A 25,383-nucleotide genomic window follows, 5' to 3' on the forward strand; every position below is an offset into this window, starting at 1 on the left:
CTCCACCCATCACTCCTCAGCTCATCGGCCCTTCTAATCAAGATCCCGTTGTAATCTGAGGGGACCTTCTTTGCTGTCCACTACACCTCCAATTTTGGTGTCATCTGCAAACTTACTAATGATACCTCATAATGATACTAACATATATATAAATGACGGAAAGTGGTGGATCCAGCACTGATTCTTGTGGCACTCCACTGGTCACAGGGCTCCAGTCTGAAAAACAACCCTCCACCACCATCCTCTGTCTCCTACCTTTGAGCCAGTTCTGTATCCAAATAGCTAGTTCTCCCTGTATTCCATGAGATCTAACCTTGCTGATCAGCTTCCCATGGGGAACCTTGTCAAACTCCTTACTGAACTCCATATAGATCACATCCACCGCTCTGCCCTCATCAATCCTCTTTGTGACTTTTTCAGAAAACTCAATCATGTTTTTGAGTCATGATTTCTCCAGCATTTTCTCTGTTTCAGATTTCCAGCATTCACAGCATTTAGCTTTTATTGGACAGCTTGCCATTTCACTTGGCAATGAAAAACATTTTGTGATTTACACATGAAAGAACTGGAACCAACCTGGTCATTCTAAAAGATGAGAGACTTCACACACAATCCAGATTTTTTTCAATATGTAATTTCAGTGACATCAAACTGTAAACTTTTGCCATAAATTCTGTGTCTTACAATCTTATACTCCACAACCACCTGACGAAGCAGCAGCGCTCCGAAAGCTAGTACTTTGAGATAAACCTGTTGGACTACAACCTGGTGTTGTCTGATTTTTAACGATGATTATTAGAAACTTGCACAAGATAATTCCAGGAATTGGGAGATCTTGGGGTGAATTGTCTGAAAGAGACAGCACAGCCACAATGGGCTGAATGCCTGCTATGATTCTGTTGATCTGTCCTCAATGTTTGCAACATCTCCAGTAACTCCTTCCCCACCAACTGCAAATATCTTCAAGGTGCTGCACAAAATAACATTGAGCCCTTTGCTATTTTCTCGTCTGCTCCATGTTCCTCAGAATTGAGTTGTGCAACATTGGAGTTTGGTTAATTTCTCGTCTGTCCATTTGGGGACAAATGGGAAGTGAGATTGATTAATCAAGCAGCCAACAGTTTAGCATGAGATGATTGGGGTCAAAAACAATCAGTGAGAGTTTTAAACTCAGAAACACACAGTATGAGAGGTCGGGTGCAGTACATAAAGGCTGTGATTTTCTGCCTGCGGTGTGGCCCCAGTGGCCAAAAGGAGATGGCACTGGCCTTCTAAGCCAGAGATTGTGGGTTCGTGACCCATCTGGGGTGTCAGTCGCATGCCCTTTGTCAACTTGATTTCTAATCTACTTTGGGAAAATTTCCACATCTGTATTCAGTTGATGGGATGTGGCGCCCAACGTCATCTTTTGCAGGATTGAGGTGAATTGTCTGAAAGGGAAAGCACAGTCACAATGGCTGAAAACCTACTGAGATTCTCCTGGGGATGGCATGGTGGCTCAGTGGGTAGCACTGCTGCCTCACAGTGTCAGGGACCTGGCTTTGATTCCTCCCTTGGGTGTCTGTTTGTGTTGAGTTTGCACATTCTCTCCATGGGGTACTCCGGGTGCTTTGGTTTCATCCCACAGCTCAAAGATGTGCAGGTTCGGTGGATTGACTTTGGGGAATGCAGGGTGAGAGGATAGGGGTTGGGCCTGGATGGGATGCTCTTCAGAGGGTCAGTGTGGATGTGATGGTCTGAATGGCCTGCACTATTCACGCGAGGACTTTTATGAACAGTTTTGGAGCAGATGGTCAGAGCTCCACTGCAGGACCCAGTCAAGGCTTTGTTAAGGGTTTGGCATTCAGGTGTGTTTTCCTCTTCCCATGTCCCTGATCTTCCAGAATCTTCTGTGGCTTTGGCCAATACGGTCATGAGCTGGATTCACATCATCCAATGGGGTCACACCAATACCCTTCACTGTTGTCATGCCAGGAGCTAGAAAGTGGATTGACTCAGGCTCACACTTCTCCAATATACAACCCTCAGTCTGGTTGCAACTGGTTCTTCTTGAATCTTGGTAACTCTTTGATCTGAGCTGCATTGTTCTCTCGAGCCGATAGCTGCTGTTTTCTTTAGTTTGGCCAATTTTCAGTCAAGTCAAATTTCTTTAGCTGAGGATCAATTGAGAATGCCTAATTTTGTTGTCATGGTCATGTGACCATACAGGATTGAGATCAGGTGCACAGTGAAGGGTTAAACAAAATCAAAACCCCAAATAAGAATTGAGCCCACAATCTCTGGTTTAGGAAGTTAGTGCCTTACCCATGAGGTCACTGGGGCTCCAACAGATAGACCTACCAATCCATGGACAAAGCAGCTTCTGTTTTGGATGTGTTGGTGTCAGTCTAAGCTATATTCTGTCAACATTACCAGCTGAACCCCAGATTTCCTGCATGTTTGGTATTTATGATAAGGTCCAATATGTCAATGGAAATGATTGAAATCTGGGTGTTCAAGGTTGGAACTGATGGGGCTGTGGCTATGCATTTGGGCCCTTACCTTTCTTAGTCAAGGTATTGAATACAATTGCAAGGAGGCTACGATGGAGATGTGAGGTAGTTAGGCCATCGTTGGAGAACTTGGAGTGCCACATCCACAGATTGGACAACGTTTGTGGGAAGGCAACTGCTGAGGCTGACTCACAGAGTTTACAGAGGGAGATGGATGGGTTAAGGGCTTGGCAGAAAATTTAGCAAATAAAAGACAATGTGGGAATGTGTGAGGTCATACACTTTGGCAGAAAGAATAAAGCAGCTGGATATTATTTTTTAGATTAGATTAGATTGAGATAGATTCCCTACAGTATGGAAACAGGCCCTACGGCCCAGTTTCAATGGAGAAAGACAGCACAAAGTTACAGCACAGAGAGATATGAAATGTGTTTTTGCGGTCTCGCTATTGATCCTTCGCTGTGACCAACCTTCATGGTAATATTGGTGAGATGTTCTTGGTTTCTCTTTAGTTCTTGAGTCTAGTTAGCCCGATTATGATTTGCAGACCGTGGTGATGTCAGAGCTCCTTCATAACTGCTTCATCATTACTTGCAAAGCAAATATTTTCATGCATCTTCCACCTTTAGGGTCACTATTACCTTGGTCCGACTCATACCATTTAAAATATAAATTATTGAGTGTGGAATGAATTTATTTCACCTGTACTTTTTTCTGTTCAATGCCAACAGGACAGTATGGAAGTCTAACAAGCTCAATGTTTGCACAGCCATCATTGAAGGAATGGTCCCAGAAAGACAAGAACAAATGAGGGATATGGGCCAAATGCTGCCTTCTGGGACTAGATTAATTGAGGCGATCTGGTTGGCATGGTCGAGTTGGACTGAAGGGTCTGTCCAAGTCTATGACTCTGTATGTGTTAGCTTTCTTGAAGATTTTCACTCGTGTTACAGAGCCTTTTTAAATGACTATCACAATATTTTAAAATATATTTTTATTGAAAAAATGTATTTTTTAATATTACAAGAAATACAAAGCAATACAAATCAAAACAATTAAAAAAAACACAAGAAAAATGTAAAACAATTGCCACCCGCCCTCAGTTTTGTTGTGTACCATACTTGTGAGAAAGTCCAAGGGGATGTGCTCCATAGCAATCTCCCGCCAACCCAACAGGCCCAGGGGGGTTTTCATATAACCAACCTAACAAGATATTCTTTCTTGCACAAAATATGAGGATATTGAGATGTTTTTTGTCTGCTCATCTGCAGGGAGCACACTGGGCAGGCCCAGAAGAAGAGATTCTGGATTAGTGGCGCTGGAAGAGCACAGCAGTTCAGGCAGCATCCAAGTAGCTTCGAAATCGATGTTCGGGCAAAAGCCCTTCATCAGGAATAAAGGCAGTGAGCCTGAAGCGTGGAGAGATAAGCTAGAGGAGGGTGGGGATGGGGAGAAAGTACCATGGAATACAATGGGTGAGTGGGGGAGGGGATGAAGGTGATAGGTCAATGAGGAGAGGGTGGAGTGGATAGGTGGAAAAGGAGATAGGCAGGTAGGACAAGTCTGGACAAGTCATGGGGACAGTAACTGAGCTGGAAGTTTGGAACTAGGGTGAGGTGGGGGAAGGGGAAATGAGGAAACTGTTGAAATCCACATTGATGCCCTGGGGTTGAAGTGTTCCGAGGCGGAAGATGAGGCGTTCTTCCTCCAGGTGTCTGGTGGTGAGGGAGCAGCGGTGAAGGAGGTCCAGGACCTACATGTCCTCGGCAGAGTGGGAGGGGGAGTTGAAATGTTGGGCCACGGGGCAGTGTGGTTGATTGGTGCGGGTGTCCCGGAGATGTTCCCTAAAGCGCTCTGCTAGGAGGCGCCCAGTCTCCCCAATGTAGAGGAGACCGCATCAGGAGCAACGGATACAATAAATGATATTAGTGGATGTGCGAGTAAAACTTTGATGGATGTGGAAGGCTCCTTTAGGGCTTTGGATAGAGGTGAGGGAGGAGGTGTGGGCGCAGGTTTTACAGTTCCTGCGGTGGCAGGGGAAAGTGCCAGGATTGGAGGGTGGGTTGTTTGGGGGCATGGACCTAACCAGGTAGTCGCGGAGGGAACGGTCTTTGCGGAAGGCGGAAAGGGGTGGGGAGGGAAATATATCCCTGGTGGTGGGGTCTGTTTGGAGGAGGCGGAAATGTCGGCGGATGATTTGGTTTATGCAAAGGTTGGTAGGGTGGAAGGTGTGCACCAGGGGCGTTCTGTCTCCCTCAAACAAATCGCCCACGCAAGACACACCCCTAGCTGCCCAATGTTTGAATCCTGAATCTATCATCGCCGGTTGAAAACCCGGCATACCCGGTGTAAGAGAAGATGTTTTGCCAAGATTGCCTTCCCTCTGCCGAATTGCCCTCCGTGCTTTAACAGTATCGATAACTATTGGGTTATGGCAATATTCCCTAACTGTCCTCATTTTGTCCAAACACAGCAAGTGAGTAAGGGGTCACCTTAGTCTGGGAGGTTTCAATATCTAACCCTATTGAAAGAGGGTCCCCACAAGCCCAATCACTCATGTAGGATAAAAGGGAGCTTAGTTGGTAGCTTTTAATGTCTGGGAGATCCACTCCCCCCAGTCTGTGAGACAATTGCAGTTTAGCTCATTTAATAAGGGGCCACTGACGATGTCAAATAAAGGGGCTGAACCAGCCGTTCAGTCTCCTGAATGTTCGCTTATCGAAAATCAGGGGGAGCATCCATATAGGGTATAGTAAACGAGGGAGAATATTCATCTTAATAAACACTATCCGACCCAACCACGAGACCAGAAGCGCCTCCATCTTTGAAGGTCTTGTTTGATTTTGTCAAATAATTGAACAAAATTGGCTTTGAACAGCTGATTCAGAACTGGAGTAATGAACATGCTCAAATACACAAAACCCCACCCCCGTGACCATTTAAATGGGAATCGATATTCACCCTCAAGACTTAACACTTTCATAAGACCACCCATAGGCATAGACTCTGATTTTGCAAGATTAATCTTGTCCCCCAAAAAGGTGCCAAACACACAGATGCATGCTAACAGGCGAGGGACTGAAACTGCTGGATTTGATGAAAGAATGAGGACATCGTCCACATACAGTAAACTCTGATGTAAATTTGACCCCACGTCTGGAGCTGATATATTGGGATCCCTATAAATGGCCTCCACCAATGATTCAATCCCCACTGTAAAAAGCAGTGGGGAAAGGGAACAGACCTGCCGGCTGACCCCAAAAAATGTTAAAATTGCTTGATCACACCCTGTTGGTGATGATTGCAGTGAGAGGGTCATTGTGGAGAACCTTTACCCAACTTATAAAAACTTCACCCAAAACAAACCGCTCCAGAGTATGGAAAAGGTACACCCTCTCAACTCGGTCAAGCACCTTCTCTGTATCTAGAGAAATCACCAATCCCGATATTGACTGTTGTTGACACACTTGAATTACATTAAGCAGCCTCCTAACATTATTGGAGGATCTGCGGCCCTTTATGAAGCCCGTCTGGTCCTCTTTAACAATAGAAGGTAACACAGTCTCCAGCCTGAACACAAGAGTATTATAGAGGATTTTCAATTCCACATTTAAGAGTGAAATGGGTCTGAACTAAGCTCAGTCCCCCGGGACCTTCCCTTTTATAAGAATAAGTGAAATATTGGCCTCTCTCAGAGATGGCGGGAGACAAACATGGCTGTATGAGTCATTAAACATGTTGAACATCGGGCCTGACAATATGTTCATAAATTCCTTCTAGAATTCGCTGGGAAGTCCATCAGGACCGGGTGCCTTTCCACCCTGAAGCTGCTTCACAGCCTCCTGCACCTCTTGCTCTGATAAGGGGACATTGAGAAAAGACTCTTGTTCGGGGGTCACACCCAGGAGCTCCAGATCCTTGAATAAAGCCTCCATTTTGGCCCACCCCTCCTCACAACCCTCAGATTGGTATAACTTAGAGTAGAATCTCTGGAATGACACATTAATCTTTTTGGAGTCACACGTTCGGTTCCCAGACCCTTCCCTAATCTCTGTAATGGCTTGAGGGGCGCTCCTTTTCCTAGCGAGATATGCTAAGTATTTACCAGACCTGTCTCCATGATCATATAACCTTTGCTTTGCAAAATTAAGCTCATTCTTTGCTGTCTGCGTGAGCATGGAATTCAATGCAGACCACAGCGCCGTAATCCTCTGTAACTTGACCAATAAGGGTCTGTCAAAGTCAACCTTCTCAGCTGCCTTCAACCGTGCTTCGAGGAGACGTTGCTGCTCACCCTTCTTCCGCCTCCTACTGGCAGTGTAGGAAATAACTGACCCACTGGCATAGGCTTTGGCAATTTCCAAAAGGAAGGATTGGCTACCATCCGAGCGTGAGTTAATGTCTAGGAAAGCCCAAAATGCCCGAGAGTAATGCTCCACAAACGTATTATCCTTGAGGATAAAGGGATCCATTTGCCAATGCCTTGGACCCACTGTAATGTCCTTAATCTTAACCAACAGGTACACTGGAGTGTAGATGGTAATATTACCGATCGTACAAGGTGCCACCAAGTCCAGGGTTGCCACGGGGATTGGAAAAAAAATCAATCCTGGTGTGACAACTGTGTGGATTGGAAAAGAAAACCCGTAAAATCCCTGCCTGTAGGGTGGAGACACCTCCAGATGTCCACCAACCCTCACTCCACACACAGATCGACTCATTGTTTAGTTTGTACAGAGGGTATCGTGGTTGGCGGGTGGGGGGGGGGGGGCTTTGGGCAACCTCTGTACTGTACTCTCCCCTTATAATGATATGCCAGTACTCCAGACTGATCAATTTAGAAAATGTATCTAGCAAAAAGGTGAGGGGCTGAGCTGGAGGGCAATAAACATTTAAACACCATATTCTTCCCCATTTAACAACGCTATAAGAATTGCAAACCTCCTGTGTGAGTGTCTTTAACACACTCTTGTATCTTAAATGGGAGATTCCTCCTCACCAATACAGCCACTCCCCTATTTCTGGTATTAAATGATGTGAAGTAAACCCGATCAAATCCATTCTGCTGTAGTTTCAAATGCTCCCTGTCATCCAAGTGCGTCTCCTGTAACAAAGGAATATCCCCTTTCTCCTTTCTAAGACTCAAAAGTACCTTCTTCCTCTTAATTGGTGAGTGACTTCCCTTGATATTCCAGGTTCACATTTAATCAAGTCATTAGCCATAACATTCTGCAGTAACATTTAAATTCCAGAGAGGAGGAACTCAAACCACAAATCACTGAGCCTTAGTGTCATATGATCCATCAAATATAAAAACTACATAAACTGAAACCACTACATTTAACAAACCTACAAAACTATCAAAGATTAAAAGCAATACAAACCACCATATAAAGTGCCAATGGCGCTGAATAGGGGAACTCACCTCCTGCCCAAAGGGGCAACTACTCATCCCAAACTGCCCATAAGTAGGCATCTAGCCATCCCAACCATTTTCCCTCCTTCTAGCTAGAGCCGTACCACAAACACAAGCAGAATAGAAAGTAAATATACCATAGAATAGCAATATGAATAAAGAAGAAAAAACATTTAAGATCGATGGGGTAAATACCCCACCTATCCTCTGGTATAACTTCACTTAGAAATTGAAAGTACACATCTCAACCGCCACCAAACACAGTTTAAACCGGATTATTACCAATCGGGAAAACAAGGAAAAGAAAGCTCCAACTGGACTTCCTCGGTTTTTTTAAAAAACAGCAAAGACATAACCAAACAACACTATTTGTAGATATTAAATTGTTCAGATTCAGTTAATTTGTCCACAAAGTCTCTTGCCTTCTCCGATGTATCAAAGAGATGTACGGATCCATGTAAGGTTATCGGAGCACCGCGGGATACCTCAGAGAGTACTGGATCCCAAACTCCCTCAGTCTTCTCTTGGCAGAAACATTATCCGTCAGGGGGCGGGAAGTAAACAGCCAGGGCTGACAAAGGAAGTCAGGAAATGTATCATAGGGAAAGAGAGAGCCTCCAAAGTGGCCAAGAGCACTGGGAAATCAGAAGATTGGGAAGACGACAAAAACAAACAGAGGATAACAAAGACATAGAAATATGAAGGAGAGGATCAAATATGAAGGTAAGCTAGCCAGTAATATTAGAAATGATTCTTAAAGTTTCTGTCAATACATAAGAAACAAGCGAGAGGCATTATTAGAAATTGGGCCGTTTCAAATTGATGCAGGAAGGCTCGTGAAGGGAGATAAGGTAATGGCTGAAGAACTTGGTAAATACTTTGTGTCAGTCTTCACAGTGGAAGACATGAGCATTATCCTAACAATTAAGGAGAGTCAGGGGGCAGATTTGAGTATGGTAGCCATTACAAAAGAGGAAGTGCTCGAAAAGCTAAAAGGTCTTAAAATTGATAAATCTCCCGGCCCTGGTGGTCTACATCCTAGAGTTCTGAGGGAGGTGGCTGAGGAAATAGTAGAGGCTATTTTTAATCTTTCGTAAATCACTGGAGTCAGGGAAATTCCCAGATGATTGGAAAATCACTGTTGTAAACACCTTGTTCAAGAAAAGATCAAGATAAAAGATGGAAAATTATAGGCCAGTTTGTATAACCTCGGTTGTAGGTTAAATTTTAGGATCCATCATTAAGGATGAGATTTCTAAATTCTTGGAAGTGCAGGGTTGGATTAGAACAAGTCACCATGGATTTAGTAAGAGGAGGTCATGCCTGACAAACCTGTTAGAATTCTTTGAAGAGGTAACAAGTAGGTTAGACCAGGGAAACCCAGTGGATGTTATCTACCTAGATTTCCAAAAGGCCTTTGATAAGGTGCCTCACGGGAGACTGCTGAGTACGGTGAAGGTCCATGGTGTTCGAGGTGAGCTACTGGCATGGATTGGGAATTGGCTGTCTGATAGAAGGCAGAGAGTTGGGATAAAAGGTTCTTTCTTGGAATGACAGCTGGTGACAAGTGGTGTCCCGTAGGGTTCAGTGTTGGGGCCGCAGCTGTTCACTTTATATATTAATGATCTGGATGAAGGGACTGTGGGACATTCTGGCGAAGTTCACCGATGATGCAAAGTTAGGCAGACAAGCAGGTTGTTCTGAGGAGATGGGAGGCTGCAGAAAGATTTAGACAGTTTAGGAGAGTGGTCCAGGAAATGGCTGATGAAATTCAACCTGAGCAAATGCTAGGACTTGCACTTTGGAAAAAGGAATACAGGCATGGACTATTTTTTAAACAGTGAGAAAATTCTTAAAGCCAAAGTACAAAGGGATCTGGGAATGATAGTCCAGGAATCTCTAAAGGTTGACTTGCAGGTTGAGTCCGTGGTTAAGAAAACAAATGTAATGTTGCCATTTATCTCAAGAGGGTTGGAATGTAAAAGCAGCAATGTCCTTCTGAGACTTTATAAAGCTCTGGTTAGGCCCCATTTGAAATACTGTATCCAATTTTGGGCTCCACACCTCAGGAAGGACATACTGGCACTGGAGCATGTCCAGCGGAGATTCACACAGATGATCCCTGGAATGGGAGGCTTAACATACAATGAACAGCTGAGGATCCTGGGATTGTATTGATTAGAGTTTCGAAGGTTGAGGGGAGATCTAATACAAATTTACTAGTTAATGCATGGATTAGAAAGGGTGGATGGTGGGAATGTGTTTCCATCAGGACCCATGGGCACAGCCTGAGAATTAGAAGGGGGTCAATTTAGAACGGAAATGAGGAGACATTTCTTCAGGCAGAGAGTGGTGGGCCTGTGGAATTCATTGCCGTGGAGCACAGCAGAGGCCAGGACGTTAATTGTCTTCAGGGCAGAGATTGATAAATTCTTGATCGCACAAGGAATTAAGGGTGACGATGAGAGTGCCACGAAGTGGCGTTGAAATGCCCATCATTCACCATTGAATGGGAGGGTGGACCCGATGGGCTGAATGGCCTTACTTCCATTCCTATGTCTTAGGCTCATCATCGTAAGGTTTTCTTTTCTGGTTTCCCACCGCTGAGAAGTCCTGGAAAGGCATGAGCTTAGAGCCCTCGTAAATTAGGGCCTTCAGATCCTTCCCTTGGATTAGACTACCTACAGTGTGGAAACAGGTAACACTATGGGCAATTTAACATGGCCAATTCACCTTTGTACTGTGGGAGGAAACCAGAGCAATGTGCAAATTCCACACAGGCATTTGTCCAAAGTCGGAATTGGACATGGGACCCTGCTATTGTGAGGCAGTAGGGCTAACCACTGAGCCACCTGATTCTGGGAGCTGCCACAATTCTCTCCTTAGCTCTGTAGTTCATACAGTTTTTGAGCAAAGTAAAATGTAGTTCCGCAAATACAAACTCACCCCACAAACTTATATGTGCTTGTGTGTGTGTGTGTGTGTTTGTATGTCTATGTGTGTGCGCTTGTATGTGCGTGTGTGTGTGTGTGTGTGCGTGTGTATGTGTTCGTGGTTGTGAGCGTGTGTGCATGTGTGAGTGTGAGTGCGGGCGTGTGCGCGTGTGTGTGCGTGTGTGTACGTGTGTTTGTGTGTGTGTGGGCGCGTGCGTCTGTGTGTGTGCTTGTATGTGTGTGTGCGCGCGTGTGTGTGTGCGCGTGTGTGTGTGTGCATGTGTGTGCGCGTGCGTCTGTGTGTGTGTATATAGGGTGGGGGGGGGGGGTGGGTGTGGCTGTTATGAGTGTCAACAGACAGGAGTGTTCCCTCCCAGTCAGAGAACACTTCAGCAATTCGGGACATTCGCCCTCGGACCTTCCTCCAAGGGGGACTTCGGGACAGGCAACAATGAAAAGTGGCCGAGCAGAGGCTGATCACCAAGTTTGGTAACAATGGAGATGGCCTCAACTGGGACATTACAGGTGACCCCATTCAACTACACACACACACACACACACACACACACACATACACACACACACACATACACACACACAGACACATACACATACACAGACACATACACTCACACACACATATACACACATACACACACACATACACATACACATACACAGACACGTACACTCACACACATATATACACACACACACATACACACTCAAACACACATATACACACATACACACAGACATACACATACACACACCCATACACAGACATACACATACACACACCCATACACACACATACACATACACACACACATACACACACACAAATACACACACACATACACTCACACACGCGTATACACACATACACACGCACATACACACACAAATACACACGCGCATACACTCACACACATACACACATACACACACACATACACGTACACATGCACATACACATACACACACACATACATACACACACATATACAAATACACACACACATACACACACAAATACACACGCACATACACACACACACATACACATACACATACACACACATGCACACACACATACACATACACACACATACACACACACATAAACAAACACATACACACACACAAACACACACACATGCACATACAAATACACACACACATACACACACAAACACACACACACATACAGACACAAACACACAAACACACACATACCTAAACAGACACACACATACACACACACATACGCACATGCACATACACACACATACACATACATAGATACACATACACACACATACACATACACATACCATAAGACCATAAGACCATAAGACATAGGAGTGGAAGTAATGCCATTCGGCCCATCGAGTCCACTCCGCCATTCAATCATGGCTGCTGGGCATTTCAACTCCACTTACCCGCATTCTCCCCGTAGCCCTTAATTCCCCGAGACAACAAGAATCTATCAATCTCTGCCTTGAAGACATTTAGCGTCCCGGCCTCCACTGCACTCCGCGGCAATGAATTCCACAGGCCCACCACTCTCTGGCTGAAGAAATGTCTCCACATTTCTGTTCTGAATTTACCCCCTCTAATTCTAAGTCTGTGTCCACGGGTCCTAGTCTCCTCACCTAACGGAAATAATTTCCTAGAGTCCACCCTTTCCAAGCCATGTATTATCTTGTACGTCTCTATTAAGTCTCCCCTTAATCTTCTAAACTCCAATGAATACAATCCCAGGATCCTCAGCCGTTCCTCATATGTTAGACCTACCATTCCAGGGATCATCCGTGTGAATCTCCGCTGGACACGTTCCAGTGCCAGTATGTCCTTCCTGAGGTGTGGGGACCAAAACTGGACACAGTACTCCAAATGGGGCCTAACCAGAGCTTTATAAAGTCTCAGTAGCACAATGGTGTTTTTATATTCCAACCCTCTTGAGATAAGTGACAACATTGCATTCGCTTTCTTAACCACAGACTCAACCTGCATGTTGACCTTTAGAGAATCCTCGACTAGCACTCCCAGGTCACTTTGTACTTTGGCTTTACGAAATTTCTCACCGTTTAGAAAGTAGTCTGTGCTTTTATTCTTTTTGCCAAAGTGCAAGACCTCGCATATGTATACACACACATATACATACACATAAACACACACATACACATAAACACACACATACACATACACACATACAAATGCACACACATACATACACACACACATACACATACATACACACCCACACACACACCCACACACATACATATACACACACAATACACACACATACACACAAACACACACATACACGCGCACACATATACACATGCACATACAGACACAAACACAAACATACACATACACACACATGCACATACAACAGACGCACATACACGCACACACACACACATACATATACACACACACACATACATACACACACACGTACATACACACATACACACACATACACACACACCTATATACACACACATACATGTATACACACACATAAATACCCACACACATATACACACACACATACACACCCACAGACACACATATACACACACACATACACACACTCACATATACACACACACATGCACACACACATATACACACACATATAAGTTTGTGTGATGAACTTGTACTTACAGAATTACATTTTACTTTGCTCAAAAACTGTATGAATCCATGTAAGATGCTGTAAATCTGTTTATTAGATTAGAAAAAGTCTGACCATTGTGGCACAGACAGCCTCACACAGGGGAGCTCACACCTTCAATACATCATCTGAGCCGACATGACACCAATTGTTAAAGTTCACTTGAGAATGTAACTTTTGATAAAAGTTTTGCAATTTACATATGAAAGAACGAAAACCAACCTGGCCATTCTAAAAGATGAGAGACTTAACAAACAATCCAGGTCTTTCTCAAGATACAATTTCAGTTGCATCACACTGTAAACATTTGCTATAAATTCTGTGTCCTGCAATCTTATTCTCCACAACCACCTGATGAAGGAGCAGTGCTCCGAAACCTAGTGCTTCCACATGTTCGACTATAACCTGGTGTTGTGTGATTTTTAAATCTGGCATTCACCCATCTCCTGACGGTTGAGCATACATCTCAAGGCCAGGACAGCGGCCCTCCGCAGGGATACAATCTCTGTTCAGTGTCAGGCACCAAGAGGGTCTGAGAACTGAAAGGACAATATGATCATTTGTCAGAAAGACCTGAGACTGTGTTGTTTCCCTGTTACACCTTGGCAGCAGCTGCCCGAACCTTTAGTGCGTCCCTCAGTGTGTTGTCACAGATCTGGGAGTGTGCTTGGCTGTCGCACTCATTTGAGGCCAACTGTTTCCAGTGGTCTGCCAATATAGTGCCCTCATGGCCTAATGGCTATGGCACTGGCCTCTGAAATCTGGGATTTCAGGGATTTCATTTTTAAGCCTGGTCTTTGCAGTGGCTGATTTTCATCCCATGTCAACTTCACCTCAATCCAAATTGACTGGATTTTTTAACTACTCTGTTAAAAATCATTGTGCCTATGTTGAGATTATGGCAAATGCTGTTTAGTAGAAACTTATACAAGATAATTCCGGGATTTGGGAGATCCTGGGATGAATTGTCTGAAAGAGACAGCACAGCCACAATGGGCTGAATGCCCAACAAGATTGGGTTGATTTGTCCTCAATGCAGCTTTTTGCAACATCTCCACTTCCATCTTCCCCAGTAACTGCAAATATCTTGAAAGTGCTGCACAAAATAACATTGAGCCCTTTGCTATTTTCCTGTCTGCTCCATTTTCCTCAGACTTGAGTTGTGCAAAGTTGGAGTTTGGTTGATTTCTCATCTGTCCATTTGGGGAGAAATGGGAGGCAGGATCAATTTATGAAGCAGCCAACGATTTAGCATGAGATGGAAGGGGTAAGAACCAAATAGTGAGAGTGCAACACACAGAAACACACACGATGAGAGGTCAGGGTGCAGTATTTAAACGCTGCCATTGCTAGTGTGGGTGTGGGGCCTCAGTGGCCTAATGGATAATGCACTGGCCTCCTAAGCCAGGGATTGTGGTTTCAAGTCCTGTCTGGGGTGTTTGACTCTTGATACATGTGTCCCGAGTCTTTAATCCTCTTTGACAACGTCCCGACGTCTGCTTTCAGTTGACGGGATGTGGTTCCCTGTGTGATCTTACACAGATATTTTGGGGATCTGCAGAATTCCCTGAAAGAGACAGGACAGTCACAATGGCTGAAAACCTGCTGAGATTCTCCTGGGGATGGCATGGTGGCTCAGTGGGTAGCACTGCTGCCTCACAGTGTCAGGGACCTGGCTTTGATTCCTCCCTTGGGTGTCTGTTTGTGTCGAGTTTGCACATTCTCTCCATGGGGTACTCCGGGTGCTTTGGTTTCCTCCCACATCCGAAAGATGTGCAGGTTCGGTGGATTGGTTTTGGGGAATGCAGGGTGAGAGGATAGGGGTTAGGCCTGGCTGGGATGCTCTTCAGAGGGTCAGTGTGGACGTGATGGGCTGAATGGCCTGCCCTCCTCACCCTTGGGCTTTTATAAACAATTCTGGAGCATGAGCAGCATGAATAGGGTAAACAGCCAAGGTCTTTACCCTGGGGTGGGGGACTCCCGAACTAGAGGGCTTAGGTTTAGGGTGAGAGGGAAAAGATATAAAAGAGACCTAAGGGGCAACTTTTTCAGGCAGAGGGTGGTGTGTGTGTGTGGAATGAGCTGCCAGAGGAAGTGGTGGAGGCTGGTACAATTACATCGTTTAAAAGGCATCTGGATGGGTATATGAATAGGAAGAGTTTGGAGGGAGATGGGCCGGGTGCTGGAAGGTGGGACTAGATTGGGTTGGGATATCTGTTCAGCATGGACGGGTTGGACCGAGGGTGTGTTTCTGTGCTGTACATCTCTATGACTCGATGACTGGAAATGTCAGTCTGAGTAAATCCGTTGTCTAGCTCCTGGCAGTGTGACCCCATTGGATGATGTGAACCCGGCTCATGACCCCTTTGGCCAAAGCTACAGAACATTCTGGAAGGTCAGTGAAAAGAAGGATATGAACACACACCTGGATGCCAGTCCCTTGGCAAAGCCTTGACTGGGATCTGCAGCAGAGCTCTGACCATCTGCTCCAAACTTGTTCATAAAAGCCCTCGAGTGAGGGGGACAAGCCATTCACCCCAGCAAGTCCACACTCAGCCTCTGAAGAGCATCCCATCCAGGCCCAATCCCTATCCTCTCACCCTGCATTCCCCAAAACCAATCCACCGAACCTGCACATCTTTGGGCTGTGGGAGGAACACAATGCACTCCGAGTACCCCATGGAGAGAATGTGCAAACTCGACACAAACAGACACCCAAGGGAGGAATCAAAGACAGGTCCCTGACACTGTGAGTCACCATGCCAGCCCCAGGAGAATCTCAGCAGTTCTTTCCCCATTGTGGCTCTGCTGTCTCTTTCAGGCAATTTCGACCCAATCCTGCAGATCCCCGACAACTTTGTGCAAGTTCATTTTGGACAGCACTTCCCATCAACTGAATGCAGACATGGGGATTTTTATAATGTAGATTAGCATTAAAGTTCAAAGAGGGCAACCTATGGAAGTTATCCACTTATGATGGGATTTGAGCACACAGTCCCTGGCTTAGGAGCCCAATATCTTATCCATTAGGCCACTGGGTCTACATGTCTGTTATCAAACTGGCAGCCTTCAAATACTGCACCCTGATGGCTCATATTGTGTTTTTCTCAGTTTTATACTCTCACTAATTGTTTTTTACAACTTCCATCTTATGCTAAAAAAATTAGCTGCTTGATAAATCAATCTCACTTCCCATTTGTCCCCAAACGGACAGACAAGAAACCAACCAAACTCCAACATTGCACAACTCAAGTCTGAGGAAAATGGAGCAGACAGGGAAATAGCAAAGGGCTCAATGTTATTTTGTGCAACGCTTTCAAGATATTTGCAGTTAGTGGGGAGGAAGTAGGTGGAGATGTTGCAAAAAGTTGCATTGAGGACAAATGCTTTCTTTGGTTAGACTGCACTTGGAATACTGCGTCCAGTTCTGGTCGCCCTATTATAGGAAAGATGCTGGTTGGAGGAAAATTATAGAGGGGATGTCAGAGCCGGGTTCTTTACACAGAGAGTTTTGAGAGCATGGAATGCGTTGCCAGCAGCAGTTCTGGAAGCAAGGTCATTGGGGACATTTAAGAAACTGCTGGACATGCATATGGTCACAGACATTTGAGGGTGCATACATGAGGATCAATGGACGGCACAACATCGTGGACTGAAGGGCCTGTTCGGTGCTGTACTGTTCTACGTTCTATGTTTTATGTTCTAAATCAACAGAATCTTAGCGGGCATTCAGCCCATTGTGGCTATGCTGTCTCTTTCAGACAATTCTCCCCAAGATCTCCCAAATCCTGGAATTGCGTTTTGCAAGTTTCTATTACACATCATTCACCATAATCTCAACACAGGCACAGTTATTTTGAACTGAGTAGTTTGAACAATGCAGTCAATTTGGATCGTGATGAAGTTGGCATGGGACAAAAGTCAGCTACAAAGACCAAGCTTAAAACGTAAGCAGCCCAGAGGGAAATTAAACCCACAATCCCACACTTAGGAGGACAGTGGTTTACCCAATATGCTACGAGGGCACACATAGCCATTTGCCAGTGTAAAGTCTTGGCATCAAGCGAGCGTTACAGCCCAGCATGTTAAAATGTCTCAGATGACATGTTGAGGGATACACTAAAGTTTCGGGCAGCTGCTGCCAAGGTGTAACAGGGAAACAACACAGTCTCAGGTCTTTCTGACAAATTATCACATCATTCTTTCAATTCACAGACCCTCTCGGTGCCTGACAATGAACAGAGATCAGTTCCTGCTCAAGTAGAAAATGCCTTTTTGTTCACAACAATACAGGAGCTTTGAGAAATGTCAACATTCCAATGTTTTGTTGGTTCTTATCTCTCTGCATAGACTGTACACAACTGATTTAGAATAAAGGAAAGCATACCAAACGCCTTCTTCACTATCCTATCGATCTGTGACTCTACTTTCAAGGAGCTATGAACCTACACTCTAAGGTGTCTTTGTTCACCAACACTCCCTGGGACATTCCCATTAAGTCTATAAGCCCAGCTAAGATTTGCTTTCCCAAAATGCAGCACCTCACATTGATCTAAATTAAACTCCACCCATCACTCCTCAGCTCATCGGCCCTTCTAATCAAGATCCCGTTGGAATCTGAGGGAACCTTCTTTGCTGTCCACTACACCTCCAATTTTGTTGTCATCTGCAAACTTACTAATGAGACCTCATAATGATACCAACATATATATAAATGACGGAAAGTAGTGGACCCAGCACTGATTCTTGTGGCACTCCATTGGTCACAGGGCTCCAGTCTGAAAAACAACCCTCCACCACCATCCTCTGTCTCCTACCTTTGAGCCAGTTCTGTATCCAAATAGCTAGTTCTCCTTGTATTCCATGAGTTTGAACCTTGCTGATCAGCCTCCCATGGGGAACCTTGTCGAACTCCTTACTGAAGTCCATATAGATCACATCCACCGCTCTGCCCTCATCAATCCTCTTTGAGTTTTCTGAAAAAGTCACAATCATGTTTTTGAGTCATGATTTCTCCAGCATTTTCTCTGCTTCAGATTTCCAGCATTCACAGCATTTAGCTTTTATTGGACAGCTTGCCATTTCACTTGGCAATGAAAAACGTTTTGTGATTTACACATGAAAGAACTGAAACCAACCTGGTCATTCTAAAAGATGAGACACTTCACACACAATCCACATTTTTTTCAATATATAATTTCAGTGACATCACACTGTAAACTTTTGCCATAAATTCTGTGTCTTACAATCTTATGCTCCACAACCACCTGACGAAGCAGCAGCGCTCCGAAAGCTAGTACTTTGAGATAAACCTGTTGGACTACAACCTGGTGTTGTCTGATTTTTAACGCTGATTATTAGAAACTGGCACAAGGTAACTCCAGGATTTGGGAGAACTTGGGGAGAATTGTCTGAAAGAGACAGCACAGCCACAATAGGCTGAATGCCTGCTATGATTCTGTTGATTTGTCCTCAATGCAGCTGTTTGCAATATCTCCAGTAACTCCTTCCCCACTAACTGCAAATATCTTCAAGGTGCTGCACAAAATAACATTGAGCCCTTTGCTATTTTCTCATCTGCTCCATATTCCTCAGACTTGAGTTGTGCAACATTGGAGTTTGGTTAATTTCTCATCTGTCCGTTTGGGGACAAATGGGAAGCGAGATTGATTTATCAAGCAGCCAACAATTCAGCATGAGATGGTAGGAGTAAAAAACAATTCGTGAGAGTTTCACACTCAGAAACACACAGTATGAGAGGTCGGGTGCAGTACATATAGTCTGTCATTTTGAGCTTGTTGTGTGGCCCCAGTGGCCTAATGGATATGGCACTGGCCTTCTAAGCCAGGGATTGTGGGTTTGAGTCCCATCTGGGGTGTCAGTCCCTTGCCCTTTGTCAACTTGAATTCTAATCTATTTTGGGAAAATCTCTTTGTCTGCATTCAGTTTATGGGAAGTGGTGCCCAACATCTTCTTGCACAAGTTTTGCAGGATTGAGGTGAATTGTCTGAAAGAGAAAGCACAGTCACAATGGCTGAAAACCTGCTGAGATTCTCCTGGGGAATGGCATGGTGGCTCAGTGGGTAGCACTGCTGCCTCACAGTGTCAGGGACCTGGCCTTGATCCCTCCCTTGGGTTTCTGTTTGTGTCGAGTTTGCACATTCTCTCCATGGGGTACTCCGGGTGCTTTGGTTTCCTCCCACAGCCCAAAGATGTGCAGGTTGGGTGGATTGGCTTTGGGGAATGCAGGGTGAGAGGATAGGGGTTGGGCCTGGATGGCATGGTCTTCAGAGGGTCTGTGTGGATGTGATGGGCTGAATGGCCTGCCCTTCTCACGCGAGGGCTTTTCTGAACAGGTTTGGAGCAGATAGTCAGAGCTCCACTGCAGGACCCAGTCAAGGCTTTGCTAAGGGCTTGGCGTTCAGGTGTGTTTTCCTCCTCTCCTGTCCCTCATCTTCCAGAATCTTCTGTGGCTTTGGCCAATAGGGTCATGATCTAAGATCACATCATCCAGTGGGGTCACACCAATACACTTCACTGTTGTCGTGCCAGGAGCTATAAAGTGGATTGACTCAGGCTGACACTTCTACAATATACAACCCTCAGTCTGGTTGGAACTGGTTCTTCTTGAATCTTTGTAGGTCTTTGATCTTAGTTGCACTGTTCTCTGGAGCTGATCGCTGCTGTTTCATTTAGTTTGGCCAATTTTCTATCCGGTCAAATTTCTCCAGCTGAGGATCAATTGAGAATGCCTGATTTTGTTGTCATGGTCATGTGACCACACAGGATTAAGATCAGCCGCACAGTGAAGGTTTCAACAAAATCAAAACCCCAAATACAATTTGAGCCCACAATCTCTGGTTTAGGAAGTTAGTGCCTTACCCATGAGGTCACTAGGTCTCCAACAGATAGAGCTACCAATCTATGGACAAAGCAACTTCTATGAGGTCACTGGTTACCAACAGATACACGTACCTGTCTGTGGATAAAGCAGCTTCTGTTTTGGTTGTGTTGGTGTCAGTCTAAGCTATATTCTGTCAACATTACCAGCTGAACCCCAGATTACCTGCATGTTTGGTATTTATGATAAGGTCCAATATGTCAATGGAAATGATTGAAATCTGGGTGTTCAAGGTGGGAACTGATGGGGCTGTGGCTATGCATTTGGGTCCTTACCTTTCTTAGTCAAGGTATTGAATACAATTGCAAGGAGGCTATGATGGAGATGTGAGGTAGTTAGGCCATCGTTGGAGTACTTGGAGTGCCACATCCACAGATTGGACAAACATTTGTGGGAAGGCAACTGCTGAGGCTGACTCACAGAGCTTACAGAGGGTTTAGGGATTGGCCAAAAACTTAGCAAATTGAAATACAATGTGAGAATGTGTGAGGTCATACACTTTGGCAGAAAGAATAAAGCAGTGGATATTATTTTTTCGATTAGATTAGATTGAGATAGACTCCGTACAATGTGTAAACAGGCCCTTCGGCCAAGTTTCAATGGAGAAAGACAGCAGAATGTTACAGCACAGAGAGATATGAAATGTGTTTTTGCGGTCTCACTATTCACCCTTCGCTGTGACCAACCGTCATGGTAATATCGGTGAGATGTTCTTGGTTTCTCTTTAGTTCTTGAGTCTGGTTAAGCCGATTATGATTTGCAGACCGTGGTGATGTCAGAGCCCCTTCATAACTGCTTCATCATTACTTGCAAAGCAAATATTTTCATGCATCTTCCACCTTTAGGGTCACTATTACCTTGGTCTGACTCATACCATTTAAAATATAAATTATTGAGTGTGGAATGAATTTATTTCACCTGCACTTTTTTCTGTTCAATGCCAACAGGACAGTATGGAAGTCTAGTAAGCTCAATGTTTGTACAGCCATCATTGAAGGAATGGTCCCAGAAAGACAAGAACAAATGAGGGATATGGGCCAAATGCTGCCTTCTGGGACTAGATTAATTGAGTCTATCTGGTTGGGATGGTCGAGTTGGACTGAAGGGTCTGGACAAGTCTATGACTCTGTAAGTGTAAGCTTTCTTGAAGATTTTCACTCGTGATACAGAGCCTTTTTAAATGACTATCACAATTTTTTAAATTTATTTTTATTGAAAAAATGTATTTTTTAATATTACAACAAATACAAAACAATACAAACAAAAATAATTTAAAAAACACAAGAAAAATGTAAAAACAATTCCAACCCGCCCTCAGTTTTGTTGTGTACCATACTTGTGAGAAAATCCAAGGGGATATGCTCCATAACAATCTTCCGCCAACACAACAGGCCCAGGGGGGTTTTCATATAACCAACCTAACAAAATATTCTTTCTTGCACAAAATATGAGGATATTGAGATGTTTTTCGTCTGCTCATCTGCAGGGAGCACACTGGGCAGGCCCAGAAGAAGAGAGATCGTGTCCTTCTCCACCCTTACACCCAAAGACCACTCCAAGGCACCCACCACAGCACTCCAGTATGTTTGAAGCTTCCCACAGGAACAGAGACAATGGGTAAGAGTGCCTGTACCGACCTTGCACTTGAAACATGTTGAAAATCCAGTGGTTTATATTTTGACAAACAGTCTGGGGCCAAGTGGGACCTGTGGAGAATCTTCAACTGTAAAGCATGGGGAGACTTCAACACCGAGCACTCTCTCCCAAACCCAACAGAGTCGATCGAATTCATCTGAGGGAGTACCCCCCCTCCAATTGATGATATAAAGTGCTGACAGAAAGTGTACTCTTAGCACTGAGCAACGTCCTCTCTATGTCGGATGTGTCGGGATCAGTCAAATGTGTTGTCTTTTTTTTAATAAAATCCCTAACTTGAGAAAAATGAAAGAGGTCCTTGTTAGATAGCTCGTGTTTCCGTGCTAACTGATCGAAGGACATCATTGTGTCTCCCTCAAACAAATCACTTGCGCAAGACACACCCCTAACTCCCAATGTTTGGATCCTGAATCTATCATTCCCAGTTGAAAACCCGGCATACACGGTGTACGAAAAGATGTCTTGCCAAGATTGCCTTCCCTCTGCCGAATTGCCCTCCGTGCTTTAACAGTATTGATAACTATTGGGTTATGCCAATATTCCCTAACTGTCCTCATTTTGTCCAAACACAGCAAGTGAGTAAGGGGTCACCTTAGTCTGGGAGGTTTCAATATCTAACCATATTGAAAGAGGGTCCCCACAAGCCCAATCACTCATGTAGGATAAAAGTGAGCTTCGTTGGTAGCTTTTAATGTCTGGGAGATCCACTCCCCCCAGTCTGTGAGACAATCGCAGTTTAGTTCATTTAATGAGGGGCCACTGACGATGCCAAATAAAGGGGCTGAACCAGCCGTTCAGTCTCCTGAATGTTTGCTTATCGAAAATCAGGGGGAGCATCCATATAGGGGATAGTAAACGAGGGAGAATATTCATCTTAATAAGCGCTATCCAACCCAACCACGAGACCAGAAGCGCCTCCATCTTTGAAGATCTTGTTTGATTTTCTCAAATAATTGAACAAAATTGGCTTTGAACAACCGATTCAGAACTGGAGTAATGAACATGCTCAAAAACACAAAAGCCCCCTGTGACCATTTAAATGGGAATCGATATTCACCCTCAAGACTTAACACTTTCATAAGACCACCCATAGGCATAGCCTCTGATTTTGAAAGATTAATCTTGTCCCCCAAAAAGGAGCCAAACACACAGATGCATGCTAACAGGCGAGGTACGGAAACTGCTGGATTTGACGAAAGAATGAGGACATCGTCCACATACAATAAACTCTGATGTAAATTTGACCCCACGTCTGGAGCTGATATATTGGGATCCCTATGAATGCCCTCCACCAATGATTCTATCCTCACTGTAAAAAGCAGTGGCGAAAGGGAACAGATCTGCCGGGTGACCCAAAAAATGTTAAAATTGCTTGATCACACCCTGTTGGTGATGATTGCAGTGAGAGGGTCATTGTGGAGAACCTTTACCCATCTTATAAAAACTTTGCCCAAAACAAACCGCTCTAGAGTATAGAAAAGGTACGCCCTCTCAACTCGGTCAAGCGCCTTCTCTGTATCTAGAGAAATCACCAATCCCTATATTGACTGTTGTTGACACACTTGAATTACATTAAGCAGCCTCCTAACATTATTGGAGGATCTGCGGCCCTTTATGAAGCCCGTCTGGTCCTCTTTAACAATAGAAGGTAACACAGTCTCCAGCCTTAACACAAGGGTCTTGGAGATGATTTTAAAGTCCACATTTAAGATTAAAATGGGCCTGTACAAAGCACAGTCCCCCGGGACATTCCCTTTTTTAAGAATAAGCGAAATATTGGCCTCTCTCAGAGATGGCGGGAGACAATCATGGCTGTATGAGTCATTAAACATGTTGAACATCGGGCCTGACAATATGTTTATAAATTCCTTCTAGAATTCGCTGGGACGTCCATCAGGACTGGGTGCCTTTCCACCCTGAAGCGGTTTCACAGCCTCCTGCACCTCTTGCTCTGATAAGGGGACATTGAGAAAAGGGGTCACACCCAGGAGCTCCAGATCCTTGAATAAAGCCTCCATTTTGGCCCACCCCTCCACACAAATCTCAGATTGATATAACTGAGACTAAAATCTCTGGAATGACACATTAATCTTTTTGAAGTCACATGTTCGGTTCCCAGACACCTTCCCTAATCACCGTAATGGCTTGAGGGGCTCTCCTTTTCCTCGCGAGATATGCTAAGTATTTGCCAGGCCTGTCACCATGATCATATCACCTTTGATTTGCAAAACTAAGCTTGTTCTTTGCTGTCTGCATGAGCACGGAATTCAATGCAGACCACAGCGCCGTAATCCTCTGTAACTTGACCAACGAGAGCCTGTCAAAGTAGGCCTTCTCAGCTGCCTTCAACCGTGCTTCGAGGAGACGTTGCTGCTCACCCTTCTTCCGCCTCCTACTGGCAGTGTAGGAAATAACTGACCCACTGGCATAGGCTTTGGCAATTTCCGAAAGGAAGGATGGGCTACTAATCGAGCGTGAGTTAATGTCTAGGAAAGACCAAAATTCCCGAGACAAATGCTCCACAAATGTATTATCCTTGAGGATAAAGGGATCCATTTCCCAGTGCCTTGGACCCACTGTAACGTCCTTTATCTTAACCAACAGGTACACTGGAGTGTGATCAGAGATGGTAATATTACCGATCGTACAAGGGGCCACCAAGTCCAGGGTTGCCACGGGGATTGGAAAAAAATCAATCCTGGTGTGACATCTGTGTGGATTGGGAAAAGACGTAAAATCCCTGCCTGTAGGGTGGAGACACGTCCAGATGTCCACCAACCCTCACTCCACACACAGATCCACTAATTGTTTAGTTTGTACAGAGGGTATCGGGGGGCCTTTGGCCAACCTCTGTACTGTGGGATCAATGAGACCGTTAAAATCTCCCCCTTTAAAGATATGCCAGGACTCTAGACTGATCAATTTAGAAAACTCATCTAGCAAAATATTTTTGGGATAAGCTGGAGGGCAATAAACATTTAAAACACCATATTTTTCCCCATTTCTCTAGGCTATAAGAATTACAAACCTCCTGTGTGTGTGTCTTTAACACACTCTAGTAACTTAAATGAGAGATTCCTCCTCACCAATACAGCCACTCCCCTACTTCTGGTATTAAATGATGTGAAGTAAACCCGATTAAGGCCATTCTGCTGTAGTTTCAAATGCTCCCTGTCATCCAAGTGTGTCTCCTGTAACAAAGGAATATCCACTTTCTCCTTTCTAAGACTCAAAAGTCCCTTCTTCCTCTTAATTGGTGAGTGACTTCCCTTGATATTCCAGGTTCACCA

General features: G+C 44.6%; 1 non-coding gene across 1 annotated transcript; it reads left to right on the plus strand.

Annotated features, from left to right (window-relative positions):
- The first annotated feature begins 19,341 nt into the window (after nt 1-19,341).
- On the plus strand, nt 19,342-19,414 carry trnar-ucu (transfer RNA arginine (anticodon UCU)). The gene has a single exon. It is a non-coding gene; the product is annotated as a tRNA-Arg (tRNA).
- Nucleotides 19,415-25,383: the final 5,969 nt, after the last annotated feature.

This window comes from Chiloscyllium punctatum, chromosome 18, assembly GCF_047496795.1.
Source record: "Chiloscyllium punctatum isolate Juve2018m chromosome 18, sChiPun1.3, whole genome shotgun sequence".
NCBI classification, from domain to species: Eukaryota; Metazoa; Chordata; class Chondrichthyes; order Orectolobiformes; family Hemiscylliidae; genus Chiloscyllium; species Chiloscyllium punctatum.